The sequence below is a fragment of the Ranitomeya imitator genome, chromosome 9, assembly GCF_032444005.1.
Source record: "Ranitomeya imitator isolate aRanImi1 chromosome 9, aRanImi1.pri, whole genome shotgun sequence".
Classification (NCBI taxonomy): domain Eukaryota; kingdom Metazoa; phylum Chordata; class Amphibia; order Anura; family Dendrobatidae; genus Ranitomeya; species Ranitomeya imitator.
The window spans coordinates 19,159,028-19,175,401 of record NC_091290.1 but is presented as its reverse complement, the minus strand read 5'-3'; the positions used below and the strand labels follow the sequence as shown (position 1 = coordinate 19,175,401).

The window sequence follows — 16,374 nt, the reverse complement described above, 5'->3', positions numbered from 1 at the left end:
TCATGTGACCAGAGACCATTCTTCCAAAACGTTTTAGGCTTTTTCAGGTAAGTTTTGGCAAACTCCAGCCTGGCTTTTTTATGTCTCGGGGTAAGAAGTGGGGTCTTCCTGGGTCTCCTACCATACAGTCCCTTTTCATTCAGATGCCGACGGATAGTATGGGTTGACACTGTTGTACCCTCGGACTGCAGGGCAGCTTGAACTTGTTTGGATGTTAGTCGAGGTTCTTTATCCAACATCCGCACAATCTTGCGTTGAAATCTCTTGTCAATTTTTCTTTTCCGTCCACATCTAGTGAGGTTAGCCACAGTGCCATGGGCTTTACACTTCTTGATGACACTGCGCACGGTAGACACAGGAACATTCAGGTCTTTGGAGATGGACTTGTAGCCTTGAGATTGCTCATGCTTCCTCACAATTTGGTTTCTCAGGTCCTCAGACAGTTCTTTGGTCTTCTTTCTTTTCTCCATGCTCAATGTGGTCACACAAGGACACAGGACAGAGGTTGAGTCAACTGTAATCCATGTCAACTGGCTGCAAGTGTGATTTAGTTATTGCCAACACCCGTTAGGTGCCACAGGTAAGTTACAGGTGCTGTTAATTACATTAATTAGAGAAGCATCACATGATTTTTCGAACAGTGCTAATACTTATGTCCACCCCCTATTTTATGTTTGGTGTGGAATTATATCCAATTTGGCTTTAGGACAATTCTTTTTGTGTTTTTTCATTTAAAACAAATTAAATGAAGATAATAATACCAAAGAATTTGTGTTTGCAATCATTTTCAGGAAGAAACTGAGTATTATCTGACAGAATTGCAGGGGTGTCAATACTTTTGGCCACAACTGTAACTTGGAAAAGACTGGGAGTTACGATCCACCATAGACTATGGAAGAAGTTTGGTGCAGTGATGGGTCGCAATAATTTCCTATGATACCCCCCCTCCTCCCCTTTTGACCTACAAAAGAGAGATGAACGCCGCTTTTGCCCTCCTCGTTAGCATTTGTGCTGATAATGAATGTAGACTGCTCGTATTTGCTTTTGAACTGGAAGCAGAGGGGCCCCGCTGACTATTATGGGGTCCGTCTGGTTTCCATTTTGCTGTTTTGTTTTTAGTGCAGTTTGCAAAACTTTTCTTCTGTTCTATAAAATCTATGAAAAACTCTTCGGTTGTGAATTTTCTGTTCTAAAAAAAAAAAAAAAAAAAAAAAAAGGAAGCTTGTGCCAGATGGAACAGACAGTGTAATGGGATCGCTCTGCTTCTGCTTCCATTTTGGGCATTAACTTTAAAACGGAACAGACAAAACTTCACAAACAATTGCCGAGACTGGATACAACTGTAACGAACTCTCATCTGTCAGAAGAAAGAGGGGTGAAGGGGATTCGCAGCCTCTGGATAGTATGATATAAGGCAGGGGTGTCAAACTGCGTTCTTGGAGGGCTGCAAACAGGTCATGTTTTCAGGATTTCCTTGTACTGCACAGGTGATAATTTAATCACCTACACAAATAATGAGTTGGTGATTAAATTATCACCTGTGCAGTACAAGGAAATCCTGAAAACATGACCTGTTTGCAGCCCTCGAGGAATGCAGTTTGACACCCCTGATATAAGGAGCCTGTGCTGAATTAATCCTGCTCACACACAGCTGCGGAGCCGTTACAATGTTACGGCAGCGATCTCTTTCCTTGGCTACGAGGCGGATAAAGAAGGGGGTCCAGGTCAGATTGGTACCACCGTCCGGTAATTATGGGCTATGTGACTGCAGATAGGAGGACCCTGCACAATACAGGGTCATGCTGGGAGTTGTAGTTTCACAACAGCTGGAAAGCCACAGGTCAGAACCGTAGAAAGCCCGAATATTCGCCGCAGAAGCAATGGCGCCACTCACTTTATGGTAAACGGGGGTGATGCTCTTATACCGAGGGCACGATGTGCGGAGTTTGCTCTCACGTCAGATAAGTGACGTCCGCCGTCATTCACGATACAAAAGATCTTATTTTTTCTGTGACAAACACGGCGCGAAATCCCACAAGGTACAGACGGATTGTGACGGAAACTCAGCAACCGTTCCTGCTGCAAACCTGAAATGTTCCCCCGCACAAGGTCGCACTGCGCAGAGTAACGATCTTTATTACTCCCCTGCTAAATGATATCACACAGGCGAGGAGAAGAACAAAATGCACATACTGCATAGATGTAGCAGAGCCGGTAAATACACCCATGCACAAAATGCTGCAAAAACTGCTTGGGTGCATGTGTCAGTGCCCCTCCAGCCTGATTACACAGGATCTGTGCAAAAAAAAAAAAAAGGATCACTATTAGGCGATGTGCCCACGTTGCGGATTAGGCTTAGGAATTTCTGGTGCGCATTCTGCATCTCTCGGCAGAAAACGCAGGTGGCGATTTTGTGCGGTTTTGCTCGGATTTTGTGCAGATTTGCTGCAGTTTTTACCCCTGCGGATTTCTATAATGGAATAGGTACAAAAACGCTGCAGATCCGCAAAAAAAGAAGTGACATGCTACTTCTTTTAATCCGCAGCGTTTCCGCACGGAATTTTCCGCACCATCTGCACAGCATTGATAGTGCCCCCCTTCCCTGTGGCAGCTGTACAGGTTGCACCAATGATTTGTCATTGTGGTATTTGTAGTTCCTACTTGGGCAAGTCGAGAAGACGGATCCAGTCCAGACAGGGGCACGTGGGCATCAGCTGTAATCCAACATCTCCTGCCAGCAGCTCCTTCATTCAGGGGTGCGGGTTTGGTTCCAGTCGGATTTTTCCCAGGCATTGTTGCATTTGACCTTGATGAAGGTGCTGCGGAGAATCACAGGTCGCCCATTGTCTAATAAGATTGCACTGCAAACAATAAGTTGTTGTTTGTCAGCACTGCGGGTACAGGGAGGCCATTGTGGACAGAGGCCTCGGGCGTATAATGTCAGCACTTGATATACAAACCCAGTCTATGATCAGCAGCGCAGGCACAGGGTGCACAAACCTAAAGACACTGCTGATGCTAAGCTGCCCTCCTTCCTCTGACGCCCTAGGCGAGGGCCTACACTGCCGCTCTCTCATCATGGCCCTATGGGGATATTTGGATGGGTGATGCACAGCCGGTGCCCCATGTAACAGGAATAATCGGTATTACTCCGATGAGAGTCATTATTCCTCACGGTGCTTTCCTGGGCAGCATTACCTCGTGCTGAGAGGAGCCGCCAGCACTGCTCACATCCCAAGCATGCCCTTACATTTAGGGAATGACTCACCCATGGGGCATGTATGAGTGGTGTAATGTGCCCCTGCTGCCCTCAGCCGTCCTCACTCCAGAGCTCAGAGCAGCTGTCCGATGGGAGACACATGAGCGACTGATTTGTGGCACCAAGAATTTGTCACTGTATTTGCAGCTGCTGTGACTCTCCGTAACCTTTCTGTACAGGGAGGACGTGTTTCATCACCGGCAGATGCTGACATTATCGTTAAGGGGCCCTGAAAAAGATTGCCCTGGTATCTAAAGTTGGTAATGCGCATCTCAGCTGCTGCAGAACTTCATAATGCACACCTCAGCTGCTGCAGAACCTCGTAATGCACACCTCAGCTGCTGCAGAACCTCGCAATGCACACCTCAGCTGCTGCAGAACCTCGCAATACATTATATTATACACCTCAGCTGCTGCAGAACCTAATTATGCACAACTCTGCTTCTCCAGAGCGCAATACTACATCCCTCAGCAACTACAGAACTTCTATATGCACACATCAGCTGCTGCAGAACCTCATTATACATTTCTCAGGTGATGCAGAAAATCATAGTATATACCTTTAGCTCAGAGGAGTAACTCAAATTCACTGGGATCCATAAAAGAAATGAGATGGATTCACCCCCCTCCTCCGTGGAATAACAGGAAAGCAATAATTACAGTTGGGTATAATACCGCCATATAGCAGGCGCTAAATAGCAGCATGCAGCCAACTGACACAAACTGCAGAAAGGCCCAATCTTCCTGCATCTGAGTGGGTTGTGGGTTTCCCAAATTGCTACTAGCCTTATAATTACACCATAGTGTGTGGGGGCGTCATTTTGTGTGTGGGGGACTATGCGGACCGGACATCATACTGTGTGGGGGACTATGCGGACATCATACTGTGTGGGGGACTATGCGGACATCATACTGTATGGGGGACTATGTGGACATCATGCTGTGTGGGGGACTATGCGGATATCATGCTGTGTGGGGCTGTTGGGACATCATGCTGTGTGGGGGACTACGTGGACATCATGCTGTGTGGGGGACTACGTGGACATCATGCTGTGTGGGGGACTATGCAGACATCATACTGTATGGGGGACTATGTGGACATCATGCTGTGTGGGGGACTATGCGGATATCATGCTGTGTGGGGCTGTTGGGACATCATGCTGTGTGGGGGACTATGCGGACATCATACTGTATGGGGGACTATGTGGACATCATGCTGTGTGGGGGACTATGCGGATATCATGCTGTGTGGGGCTGTTGGGACATCATGCTGTGTGGGGGACTACGCGGACATCATGCTGTGTGGGGGACTACGTGGACATCATGCTGTGTGGGGGACTATGCAGACATCATGCTGTGTGGGGGACTATGCAGACATCATGCTGTGTGGGGGACTATGCAGACATCATGCTGTGTGGGGGACTATGCAGACATCATGCTGTGTGGGGGACTACGTGGACATCATGCTGTGTGGGGGACTATGCGGACATCATGCTGTGTGGGGGACTATGCGGACATCATGCTGTGTGGGGGACTATGTGGACATCATGCTGTGTGGGGGACTACGTGGACATCATGCTGTGTGGGGGACTACGTGGACATCATGCTGTGTGGGGGACTACGTGGACATCATGCTGTGTGGGGGACTATGCGGACATCATGCTGTGTGGGCGGACTATGCGGACATCATACTGTGTGTGGGGGACTATGCGGACATCATGCTGTGTGGGGGACTATGCAGACATTACACTGTGTGGGAGGGGAAGATGTTGGTCATGGTACAAAGGCTGGATAATAGGAGCAGAATGATTTTTAAACTTTATAAAAAGTATATTATACACCTTGGATTTACTGCTACAGGAAAAAAATACACATTACAATATTATATTACTCTATTACCAGTAGCAGACAGTCAGCAGGCTTAAAGGGGTTTGCCCCAACAACAAAGTACATTTTAATCAATAGATCTTGGAATAATAATAAGTTCCACAATTGGATGAAAATGTTCCTGTGCTGAGATAATCTGATAGCTGTGCCCCCGCTGTGTACTGTGTAATGGCCGTGTCTGACCATGCAGAGCTGCTCCAGTTCATGGTTGGCACATACCACAGCTCCTGGGCAGGGGAGGAAGCATCAGTCAGTTATAAGTGAGTATACAGATGACACAGCAGGGGCTCGCAGCTACAGCTTTCTGACGTAACTAATTTTCCTGCCTGTTTTATCACAGGAGTGAATATTTCCTCCATGTCTCCAGTCCTCTGAGCTCCTCAGAAATCAAGTTGGTGTCATATGAGCTCAGCAGCAACCGGAGCTCTGATCTCTGACCGGGATTTAAAATGATGTTTTCCCTGAAACACTGCGGAGGTTGAGTAAGTTGTATATGGCTGCAATAACACAACCATGTATGATTAATGCTGAGCAAACCACGGGCAGCATGACTCTACTGTCAGGGCCCCTTTAAAGGTGGGTGAGTATGCCTTTAAGGGATTTGTACAATGCTATACCCTTTACAATAAGACAAGGTAGGCCGTATGAAGTCATGTAGAGGCCGACACACGAGGATCTACACAATGCCTGCCGGTTAGGGTTAGGGCAGGGATTTCTTCCAGGCACTGCACGCCCCTGAGCCTGGAAGGAATCATTAACATAAGGAAAGAATGTAACATTTCTCAGCAACAAGACCATTAACATTAGGCAGACTCATAGGACTAGAGTAACATTTCTATGACCTGTATGCCCATATTAATAGGTCATATACGTCCCGGGGGGGACAGATTCACTTTAAGAGTCATTTTCTTTGGTGACGTAAACCACTTTGGAAAAGCAGAGAGAGAAAAAAAAACAGGAAAAAAAGTAATTAAGATTAATATGTTGGAAACCCCATCGATCGTCGTCGGAGCCAAGGTGAGACAAGATGGGCATTGTGCGCGGCCGTGGGCTCGGGCTCCTGACAACAATGCAGGTTCTGTCCCACCCCGGCTCTCACGTCAGCAGCTCAGGTCTCCGGTCCGGGGGGAGAGAGGCCATCAACACTAACAGGTGTCTACTGAGTCCAGAACCCCCTCTGGCTATTGGCGGTCCGATAACACGGGAACCGCAGCCAAACAATGGCGGTCGTACATATTTGATGTCGGCAGATACTTGATTTGTCTTAATCAGCCGAAATCCTAATTAGTTCTCATTTCTCGGTCGGATCTTCTCGATAGTAATTACGCCGGTGTCAGCCTGGATTTCCGGATCTTCCAGGTGAATGTTTGCATTGATGGACTGTCGTCACAGCGCAGACAGCGGCTTCTTATCATTGTGCCAAAAATATGAACGTCACCTCTGGGCAGAAAAATAGAGCAAATCTAAAGAACTTCCCATCAGGACTTATTCTGCACGACTCCAGGGGGCGCTCTTGGATCTTAAAGGGCATGTCCACCTGAGTAACTAATTGTTTCCATTGACCCAGTAGATCAAAAATAAAAAAAGTGGTAACTTTTGATTAACAGTTTTAATAAATATACAGTATCTTACTATTTTGTGTATACAGATCCCCTGCAGTCCTATCTACAAACTAACCCTGTGTAATCCGAACTTCCTTCTCCCTCCATTTATCCCTTGGCTCCTATATGTGTCTAATCGTAAAACAAGGTAACCAGCTTATGTGACACCTTTTATCTCCAACATCCCCTATTCAGGTTAATGTCACATACAACTTTGAATCAAATATTGTTGCCCTGCAATGTTAGCCTCTTACCATCCCTGGCTCCTCGCCCTTTGTAAATATACCTGTATATGTTTGTATATATCATTAATGCTCGTCCAGTTATTTTTATCCATCGGTGTGTGTGTGTATATTATGGTTTAGCTAAGTCTCGCGTTACATCTTCTTTGCCTCTGTCGATGTTACCGGATTTAGATCTGACATTATCTCTTTGTTTTCCGTAGTATCCCCATGAATTTGACCCGGGAGGGTCGAAACGTTGGGTTTCTATCAGCACGTTTTCTTTTGTGGCGACATTGACTGTGAACACAATGAACTTGTGTAACATTTGTGCGTCATACCGGTTCTGAGTGTGCGGTGATTTCCAGTACATGATTATTGGGACCACGTGGTCTGTTCTACCAGCACCTCCCTGTGCTTGACCTGAGTGCACACCATTACTTCCCCACGGATTTCTGTTACAGACAAACAAACAGACTGTAACGGAAATCCCACGTCGCTGATTGGTCGCGCCCCCGGCCGCCCGCGACCAATCAGCGACAGGCTTTACTATTGATCCTACCTATGCAGCATCAATAGTAAAAAGATATAATGTTAAAAATAATAATAATTAAAAAAAAAAAAAAAAATCATTATATTCTCACCTTCCGGCGGCCCCCCGAAGCCTTCCCCATCCTCGCGATGCTCTCGGCAGCTCCGTTACCAGTAATGTTTTGCGAAATGACCCCAGATGACGTAGGATCAAGTGAGACCGCTACATCATCACGGGTTATTGCCGCAAAGAATCACTGGGAACGGACCTGGCAGGAGCATCGCTAACTCCTGGGCTGGATCCGGGGGCCGCCAAAAGGTGAATATAAAACTATTTTTTTATTTTTTTAACAGGGATATGGTGCCCACATTGCTATATACTACGTGGGCTGTTATATACTCCGTGGCTGTGCTATATACTACATGGCTGCTATATACTATGTGGCTGTGCTATACACTATGTGGGCTGTGCCTGTGCTATATACTACGTGGACTGTGCTATATACTACGTGGACTGTGCTATATACTATGTGGATTGTGCTATATAATACGTGGACTGTGCTATATAATATGTGGGCTGTGTTATATACCATGTGGCTGCTATATACTATGTGGCTGTGCCTGTGCTATATACTACGTGGACTGCTGTGCTATATACTACATGGCTGTGTTATATACTATGTGGACTGTACTATATACTACATGGATTGTGCTATATACTAGGTGGACTGTACTATATACTATGTGGCTGTGCTATATACTACGTGGGCTGTTATATGCTACGTGGCTGTGCAATATATTACGAGGCTGTGCTATATACTACGTGGGCTGTTATATGCTACGTGGCTGTGCTATATGCTACGTGGCTGTGTTATATGCTATGTAGCTGTGCTATATGCTATGTGGGCTGTGTTATATGCTATATGGTTGTGTTATATGCTACATGGGCTGTGCTATATGCTACATGGGCTGTGCTATATGCTACATGGGCTGTTATATGCTACGTTTACGTTTACTGAACAAGTTCTGTCATACATATTCTAGAATACCCGATGCATTAGAATTGGGCCACCATCTAGTTTCATATAATTAGGGAGGGTATGACTGCAGGATCTGACTACACAGGGCTTGTTTGTAGTCTGCAACCACGGAGACACATAGGTTTGTGTTGGAGGTTTTTACAAATGATAAGTGACATTTCATCAAGACTATTTGCAAAGTTGTATCATTTTTTAATTTCTTGACTTTTTGCAAAACAAATCATGTTTTGTAGGGTGGAGAAATCATTTAAATTTAATCCCAGTGATTACCTGTGCTGCCATACACGGCTGGACTGAGGTCACCGAATAATGGCTTTCCCCATCTGTGACTATGATTGGACGGTTATGCTTTCTGTTCCTTCCTTGTACGGGGTCTCTGTGGAGACTACTATTTGAACCTTAATGGTAAGGGGCTGATATCCTGTAATTTGGGGATTATTTCCGCTTGTAGGATTAATTGCCATCAGTATACAGATGGAGCACGCTACTTGGAAAAAGGAGTGTCTGACAGTGGACATCCCCTTTAAGGATTCCAGCTAACGGTGATTTTATACAGCCATAGCATTACACACAGAACACCAGGACCCGCCACTGTTCTATGGTAGATGGGAATGTGCCGGCGACTAGTATAACAATAGCGGAAATTAAAGGGGATTTTCTTCATGGAAGAAGAACTCAGTAAGTGAGAATATCTAGAAGTAGTCATCATCCCGGTCAGATCACAGGACGAGCTCAGAGCAGTGCAGGATACACAGGGACATCATGGTGAGGACGCCCGGGACCGCTGCTGCCAGTCATAGTAATATCTCCGCAGTCACCATTACAGTCCTGGGTGCCGGGTAAATATGTAATATAGACAACGACGCGTCCTGTGATCTCTTATGTAAAGTGATCGGAATGAAGCGACCTGTTAATGGTTCATCTATTCTGTCCCAAGACCTAATTATAACCCACAGTCCCTGAATGTAACCGATGGGGACGTCACCGACTAAACGGAGAGAGGAAACTAAGAAACGAGCACGACTTCTAGGAGTTCCTGTAATTATATCTCTGTGACAAGTGTAATGAAATATTGTGTTTGTAACCATAAACTATCATTTGTGTATTTATCTGGTAGGATTATACTAGATATATTCTTGTACATAGGAGCAGTATTATAGTAGTTATATTCTTGTACATAGGAGCAGTATTATAGTAGATATATTCTTGTACATAGGAGCAGTATTATAGTAGATATATTCTTGTACATAGGAGCAGTATTATAGTAGATATATTCTTGTACATAGGAGCAGTATTATAGTAGATATATTCTTGTATATAGGAGCAGTATTATAGTAGTTATATTCTTGTACATAGGGAGCAGTATTATAGTAGTTATATTCTTGTATATAGGAGCAGTATTATAGTAGTTATATTCTTGTATATAGGAGCAGTATTATAGTAGTTATATTCTTGTATATAGGAGCAGTATTATAGTAGTTATATTCTTGTATATAGGAGCAGTATTATAGTAGTTATATTCTTGTACATAGGGAGCAGTATTATAGTAGTTATATTCTTGTATATAGGAGCAGTATTATAGTAGTTATATTCTTGTATATAGGAGCAGTATTATAGTAGTTATATTCTTGTATATAGGAGCAGTATTATAGTAGTTATATTCTTGTACATAGGAGCAGTATTATAGTAGTTATATTCTTGTACATAGGGAGCAGTATTATAGTAGTTATATTCTTGTACATAGGGGCAGTATTATAGTAGTTATATTCTTGTATATAGGAGCAGTATTATAGTAGTTATATTCTTGTACATAGGAGCAGTATTATAGTAGTTATATTCTTGTACATAGGAGCAGTATTATAGTAGTTATATTCTTGTATATAGGAGCAGTATTATAGTAGTTATATTCTTGTACATAGGGGGCAGTATTATAGTAGTTATATTCTTGTACATAGGAGCAGTATTATAGTAGTTATATTCTTGTATATAGGGGCAGTATTATAGTAGTTATATTCTTGTACATAGGGGCAGTATTATAGTAGTTATATTCTTGTACATAGGAGCAGTATTACAGTAGTTATATTCTTGTACATAGAAGCAGTATTATAGTAGTAATATTCTTGTACATAGGGCAGTATTATAGTAGTTATATTCTTGTACATAGAGCAGTATTATAGTAGTTATATTCTTGTACATAGGGGCAGTATTATAGTAGTTATATTCTTGTACATAGGAGCAGTATTATAGTAGTTATATTCTTGTACATAGGGAGCAGTATTATAGTAGTTATATTCTTGTACATAGAGCAGTATTATAGTAGTTATATTCTTGTACATAGGAGCAGTATTATAGTAGTTATATTCTTGTACATAGAGCAGTATTATAGTAGTTATATTCTTGTATATAGGGGCAGTATTATAGTAGTTATATTCTTGTACATAGGAGCAGTATTATAGTAGTTATATTCTTGTACATAGAGCAGTATTATAGTAGTTATATTCTTGTATATAGGGGCAGTATTATAGTAGTTATATTCTTGTACATAGGAGCAGTATTATAGTAGTTCTATTCTTGTACATAGTGGGCAGTATTATAGTAGTTATATTCTTGCACATAGGAGCAGTATTATAGTAGTTATATTCTTGTACATAGAGCAGTATTATAGTAGTTATATTCTTGTATATAGGGGCAGTATTATAGTAGTTATATTCTTGTACATAGGAGCAGTATTATAGTAGTTATATTCTTGTACATAGAGCAGTATTATAGTAGTTATATTCTTGTACATAGGAGCAGTATTATAGTAGTTATATTCTTGTACATAGGAGCAGTATTATAGTAGTTATATTCTTGTACATAGGAGCAGTATTATAGTAGTTATATTCTTGTACATAGGGACAGTATTATAGTAGTTATATTCTTGTATATAGGAGCAGTATTATAGTAGTTATATTCTTGTACATAGGAGCAGTATTATAGTAGTTATATTCTTGTACATAGGAGCAGTATTATAGTAGTTATATTCTTGTACATAGGAGCAGTATTATAGTAGTTATATTCTTGTACATAGGAGCAGTATTATAGTAGTTATATTCTTGTACATAGGGGCAGTATTATAGTAGTTATATTCTTGTACATAGGAGCAGTATTATAGTAGTTATATTCTTGTACATAGGAGCAGTATTATAGTAGTTATATTCTTGTACATAGGGGCAGTATTATAGTAGTTATATTCTTGTACATAGGAGCAGTATTATAGTAGTTATATTCTTGTACATAGGAGCAGTATTATAGTAGTTATATTCTTGTACATAGGAGCAGTATTATAGTAGTTATATTCTTGTATATAGGAGCAGTATTATAGTAGTTATATTCTTGTACATAGGAGCAGTATTATAGTAGTTATATTCTTGTACATAGGAGCAGTATTATAGTAGTTATATTCTTGTACATAGGAGCAGTATTATAGTAGTTATATTCTTGTACATAGGGGCAGTATTATAGTAGTTATATTCTTGTATATAGGAGCAGTATTATAGTAGTTATATTCTTGTATATAGGAGCAGTATTATAGTAGTTATATTCTTGTACATAGGGAGCAGTATTATAGTAGTTATATTCTTGTATATAGGAGCAGTATTATAGTAGTTATATTCTTGTATATAGGAGCAGTATTATAGTAGTTATATTCTTGTATATAGGAGCAGTATTATAGTAGTTATATTCTTGTACATAGGAGCAGTATTATAGTAGTTATATTCTTGTACATAGGGAGCAGTATTATAGTAGTTATATTCTTGTACATAGGGGCAGTATTATAGTAGTTATATTCTTGTATATAGGAGCAGTATTATAGTAGTTATATTCTTGTACATAGGAGCAGTATTATAGTAGTTATATTCTTGTACATAGGAGCAGTATTATAGTAGTTATATTCTTGTATATAGGAGCAGTATTATAGTAGTTATATTCTTGTACATAGGGGGCAGTATTATAGTAGTTATATTCTTGTACATAGGAGCAGTATTATAGTAGTTATATTCTTGTATATAGGGGCAGTATTATAGTAGTTATATTCTTGTACATAGGGGCAGTATTATAGTAGTTATATTCTTGTACATAGGAGCAGTATTACAGTAGTTATATTCTTGTACATAGAAGCAGTATTATAGTAGTAATATTCTTGTACATAGGGCAGTATTATAGTAGTTATATTCTTGTACATAGAGCAGTATTATAGTAGTTATATTCTTGTACATAGGGGCAGTATTATAGTAGTTATATTCTTGTACATAGGAGCAGTATTATAGTAGTTATATTCTTGTACATAGGGAGCAGTATTATAGTAGTTATATTCTTGTACATAGAGCAGTATTATAGTAGTTATATTCTTGTACATAGGAGCAGTATTATAGTAGTTATATTCTTGTACATAGAGCAGTATTATAGTAGTTATATTCTTGTACATAGAGCAGTATTATAGTAGTTATATTCTTGTACATAGGAGCAGTATTATAGTAGTTATATTCTTGTACATAGAGCAGTATTATAGTAGTTATATTCTTGTACATAGGAGCAGTATTATAGTAGTTATATTCTTGTACATAGAGCAGTATTATAGTAGTTATATTCTTGTATATAGGGGCAGTATTATAGTAGTTATATTCTTGCACATAGGAGCAGTATTATAGTAGTTATATTCTTGTACATAGAGCAGTATTATAGTAGTTATATTCTTGTATATAGGGGCAGTATTATAGTAGTTATATTCTTGTACATAGGAGCAGTATTATAGTAGTTATATTCTTGTACATAGAGCAGTATTATAGTAGTTATATTCTTGTACATAGGAGCAGTATTATAGTAGTTATATTCTTGTACATAGGAGCAGTATTATAGTAGTTATATTCTTGTACATAGGAGCAGTATTATAGTAGTTATATTCTTGTACATAGGGACAGTATTATAGTAGTTATATTCTTGTACATAGGAGCAGTATTATAGTAGTTATATTCTTGTACATAGGAGCAGTATTATAGTAGTTATATTCTTGTACATAGGAGCAGTATTATAGTAGTTATATTCTTGTACATAAGAGCAGTATTATAGTAGTTATATTCTTGTACATAGGAGCAGTATTATAGTAGTTATATTCTTGTATATAGGAGCAGTATTATAGTAGTTATATTCTACATAGGAGCAGTATTATAGTATTTATATTTTTGTACATAGGGGCAGTATTATAGTAGTTATACTCTTGTACATAGGAGCAGTATTATAGTAGTTATATTCTTGTACATAGGGAGCAGTATTATAGTAGTTATATTCTTGTATTATTTCATACCTTTGTGGTTTGCTACTGATTGCACATGCACTTTACAATATGCTTATACTAATTATTGTTTCAAATATTGATACACATATTTTCTTTATGTTTTTACACTCGTTATATATTTAAAACATCACTTCAGTGTCATCTGTTACCATACGTTCAGTGTATACACTAACTGGTTTAGGTTGCGTCAAATATCATACAATGATTTGTTACAATTTTTACTATATTGATATATTTATGTGATCTCATTGTTCTTAATCTGGTATCTAATAGAATTAAAATTTTTCTGATAATAATTTTATTGGACTTTATGGTCGTTTTTTTCTGGTTTCTTGGTTTTGTGCAAGAATTATAACTACTATAATACTGGAAAAGAAAAAGCAGCGAAGATCAGCTCACCTCCTCTCAGGCCCAGCGCACGGATCATGCAGTGCAGCAAGTGGTTTGAAGGAAAAAGCAGAAGTCCAGCGCGGGTGATGTCCGTAAAAAATACCTTTTATTCCATATTCGTTAAAAGCACATAAATCCAAAGTCCATCTTCATATCCATAGACACAAAAACGGGTGATTCCTACCAGTGACAGTCACAGGCTTAAAGTGCATTAAAATCATACGCGTTTCAACGGTCGTGCCGCCTCACTCATTGTGATAAAAATAAAATGAAAGAGGGCTGCCATATAGGACTAGGCCCATTAGGTTACACCCCCTGATCTTGAGGAGACATCTCCAGGACTACAGTGACTACACTCCGGCTATACAGGAATTTTTGATTTCCTCTGTGGACTTTCTCCTCAAACATAACTTTTTTTCCTTTAATAAAGAGTTTTTTTTGCAGGTTTGCGGAGCCCCGATGGGCGCAGGGTTCTCGCCATCTATCGCTAACCTGTATATGGCAGCCTGGGAGAGCTTGTTCATGTTTTCACATGTTAACCCCTTCTCCCCCTATATTAGGTGGCTGGGGCGCTATCTGGACGACCTGCTCCTCATATGGGAGGGACCTGCGGACTTGATATCTGAACTTATCAAATATATGAATGATAATTAAATGAATTTGAAATTCACCTACACAATTGGGGGTAGAAACATTAATTTTTTAGATGTTACTTTAGATCTAAATTCAGATTCAATCATCACAATCTCCCCTTTCAGGAAAAATACCGCGACTAATTCCATATTACATGCCAAATCATGTCATCCGAGACATGTAATAAAAAACCTACCTGTGGGGGAACAGTACCACCGAGGAAGTGTATGACCGGAGTAAGAGGGAGGTGAGGGGCCGGCTGGCTCATAGGGGCTATCCCAGCTGGATGCTGCATTGTGGAGGATATAGATCGGGAGACTATGCTGAGTAAAACGAGCAGTAACCGTGTGTCCAGTGAGGAGCACATCACCTTCACCACTACATACAGCCCTCAGTGATATCATCAGAAAAAGAATCCCTATGCTGAGCCAGGATAAAAAGCTGAACCAAATCCTGTCCAAACCAGTGCGCTATATCGCTAAAAAAGCCCCTAGTCTGAACAACATCTTATCCCCCAGCCTCTGTGTTAGTGAGGACAAAGGGTTAAAAGAGAAAGAAAACTGGCTCAGTACTAAAGGCACATACAAGTGTGGACACAATATATATATATATATATATATAATATCTGCACCTGCTGTAAATACATGGTGAACAGTAAGGAATTCCACTCATCTGTCACCAAAAAGACCTACAAAATTAACCACTACATTAACTGCAACACCTCCAATGTGGTGTATCTGATTAATTGCACCACCTGTGAGCAGCAATATGTGGGGTGCACAGGGGGTCCCCTGAAGGTGAGAATAAGGAGGCACCTGTCTGATGCAGTGAATAAAATCACCCATAAGACGCTTCATCCATAAACACAATGGGGATGTCAGCTCATTGGAGGTCCGCGGGATTGAAAGGGTTAAAGCTCCATTTCGAGGGGGAGATATAAAAAGAAAAATAACCAACAGAGAGATATGGTGGATGTATCAACTTAAGTCCAGAGCCCCCCTAGGCATGAATATCCGGCAGGATCTTATTAATTATTATGAATGATAAGTTATAATTCTTGCATATATAACATCCATATAAAAGTCCATAGACTTTTTTTTTTTTTTCCCCTCTTTCTTTCTCCTGCCTTAAGCATAGTATTTGGACATGCAAATTTCAGGCTAAACTCATTAATTACCTGTAGGTGTTGCCCTGTTTCTGTTGTCTGCAAGATCAGGGGGTGTAACCTAATGGGCCTAGTCCTATATGGCAGCCCTCTTTCATTTTATTTTTATCACAATGAGTAAGGCGGCACGACCGTGGAAACGCGTATGATTTTAATGCACTTTAAGCCTGTGACTGTCACTGGTAGGAATCACCCGTTTTTGTGTCTATGGATATGAAGATGGACTTTGGATTTATGTGCTTTTAACGAATATGGAAGAAAAGGTATTTTTTATGGACATCACCCGCGCTGGACTTCTGCTTTTTCTTCAGT

General features: G+C 40.5%; 1 long non-coding RNA gene across 1 annotated transcript in view; it reads right to left on the bottom strand.

Moving 5' to 3' along the window:
- LOC138648881 (uncharacterized) overlaps positions 1-14,503 on the bottom strand; it is a 400,375-nt gene extending 385,872 nt beyond the window's left edge. The window contains exon 1 of the long non-coding RNA XR_011315213.1: positions 14,274-14,503. This is a non-coding gene — a long non-coding RNA (uncharacterized lncRNA). The remainder of the gene's footprint in view (positions 1-14,273) is intronic.
- Positions 14,504-16,374: the final 1,871 nt, after the last annotated feature.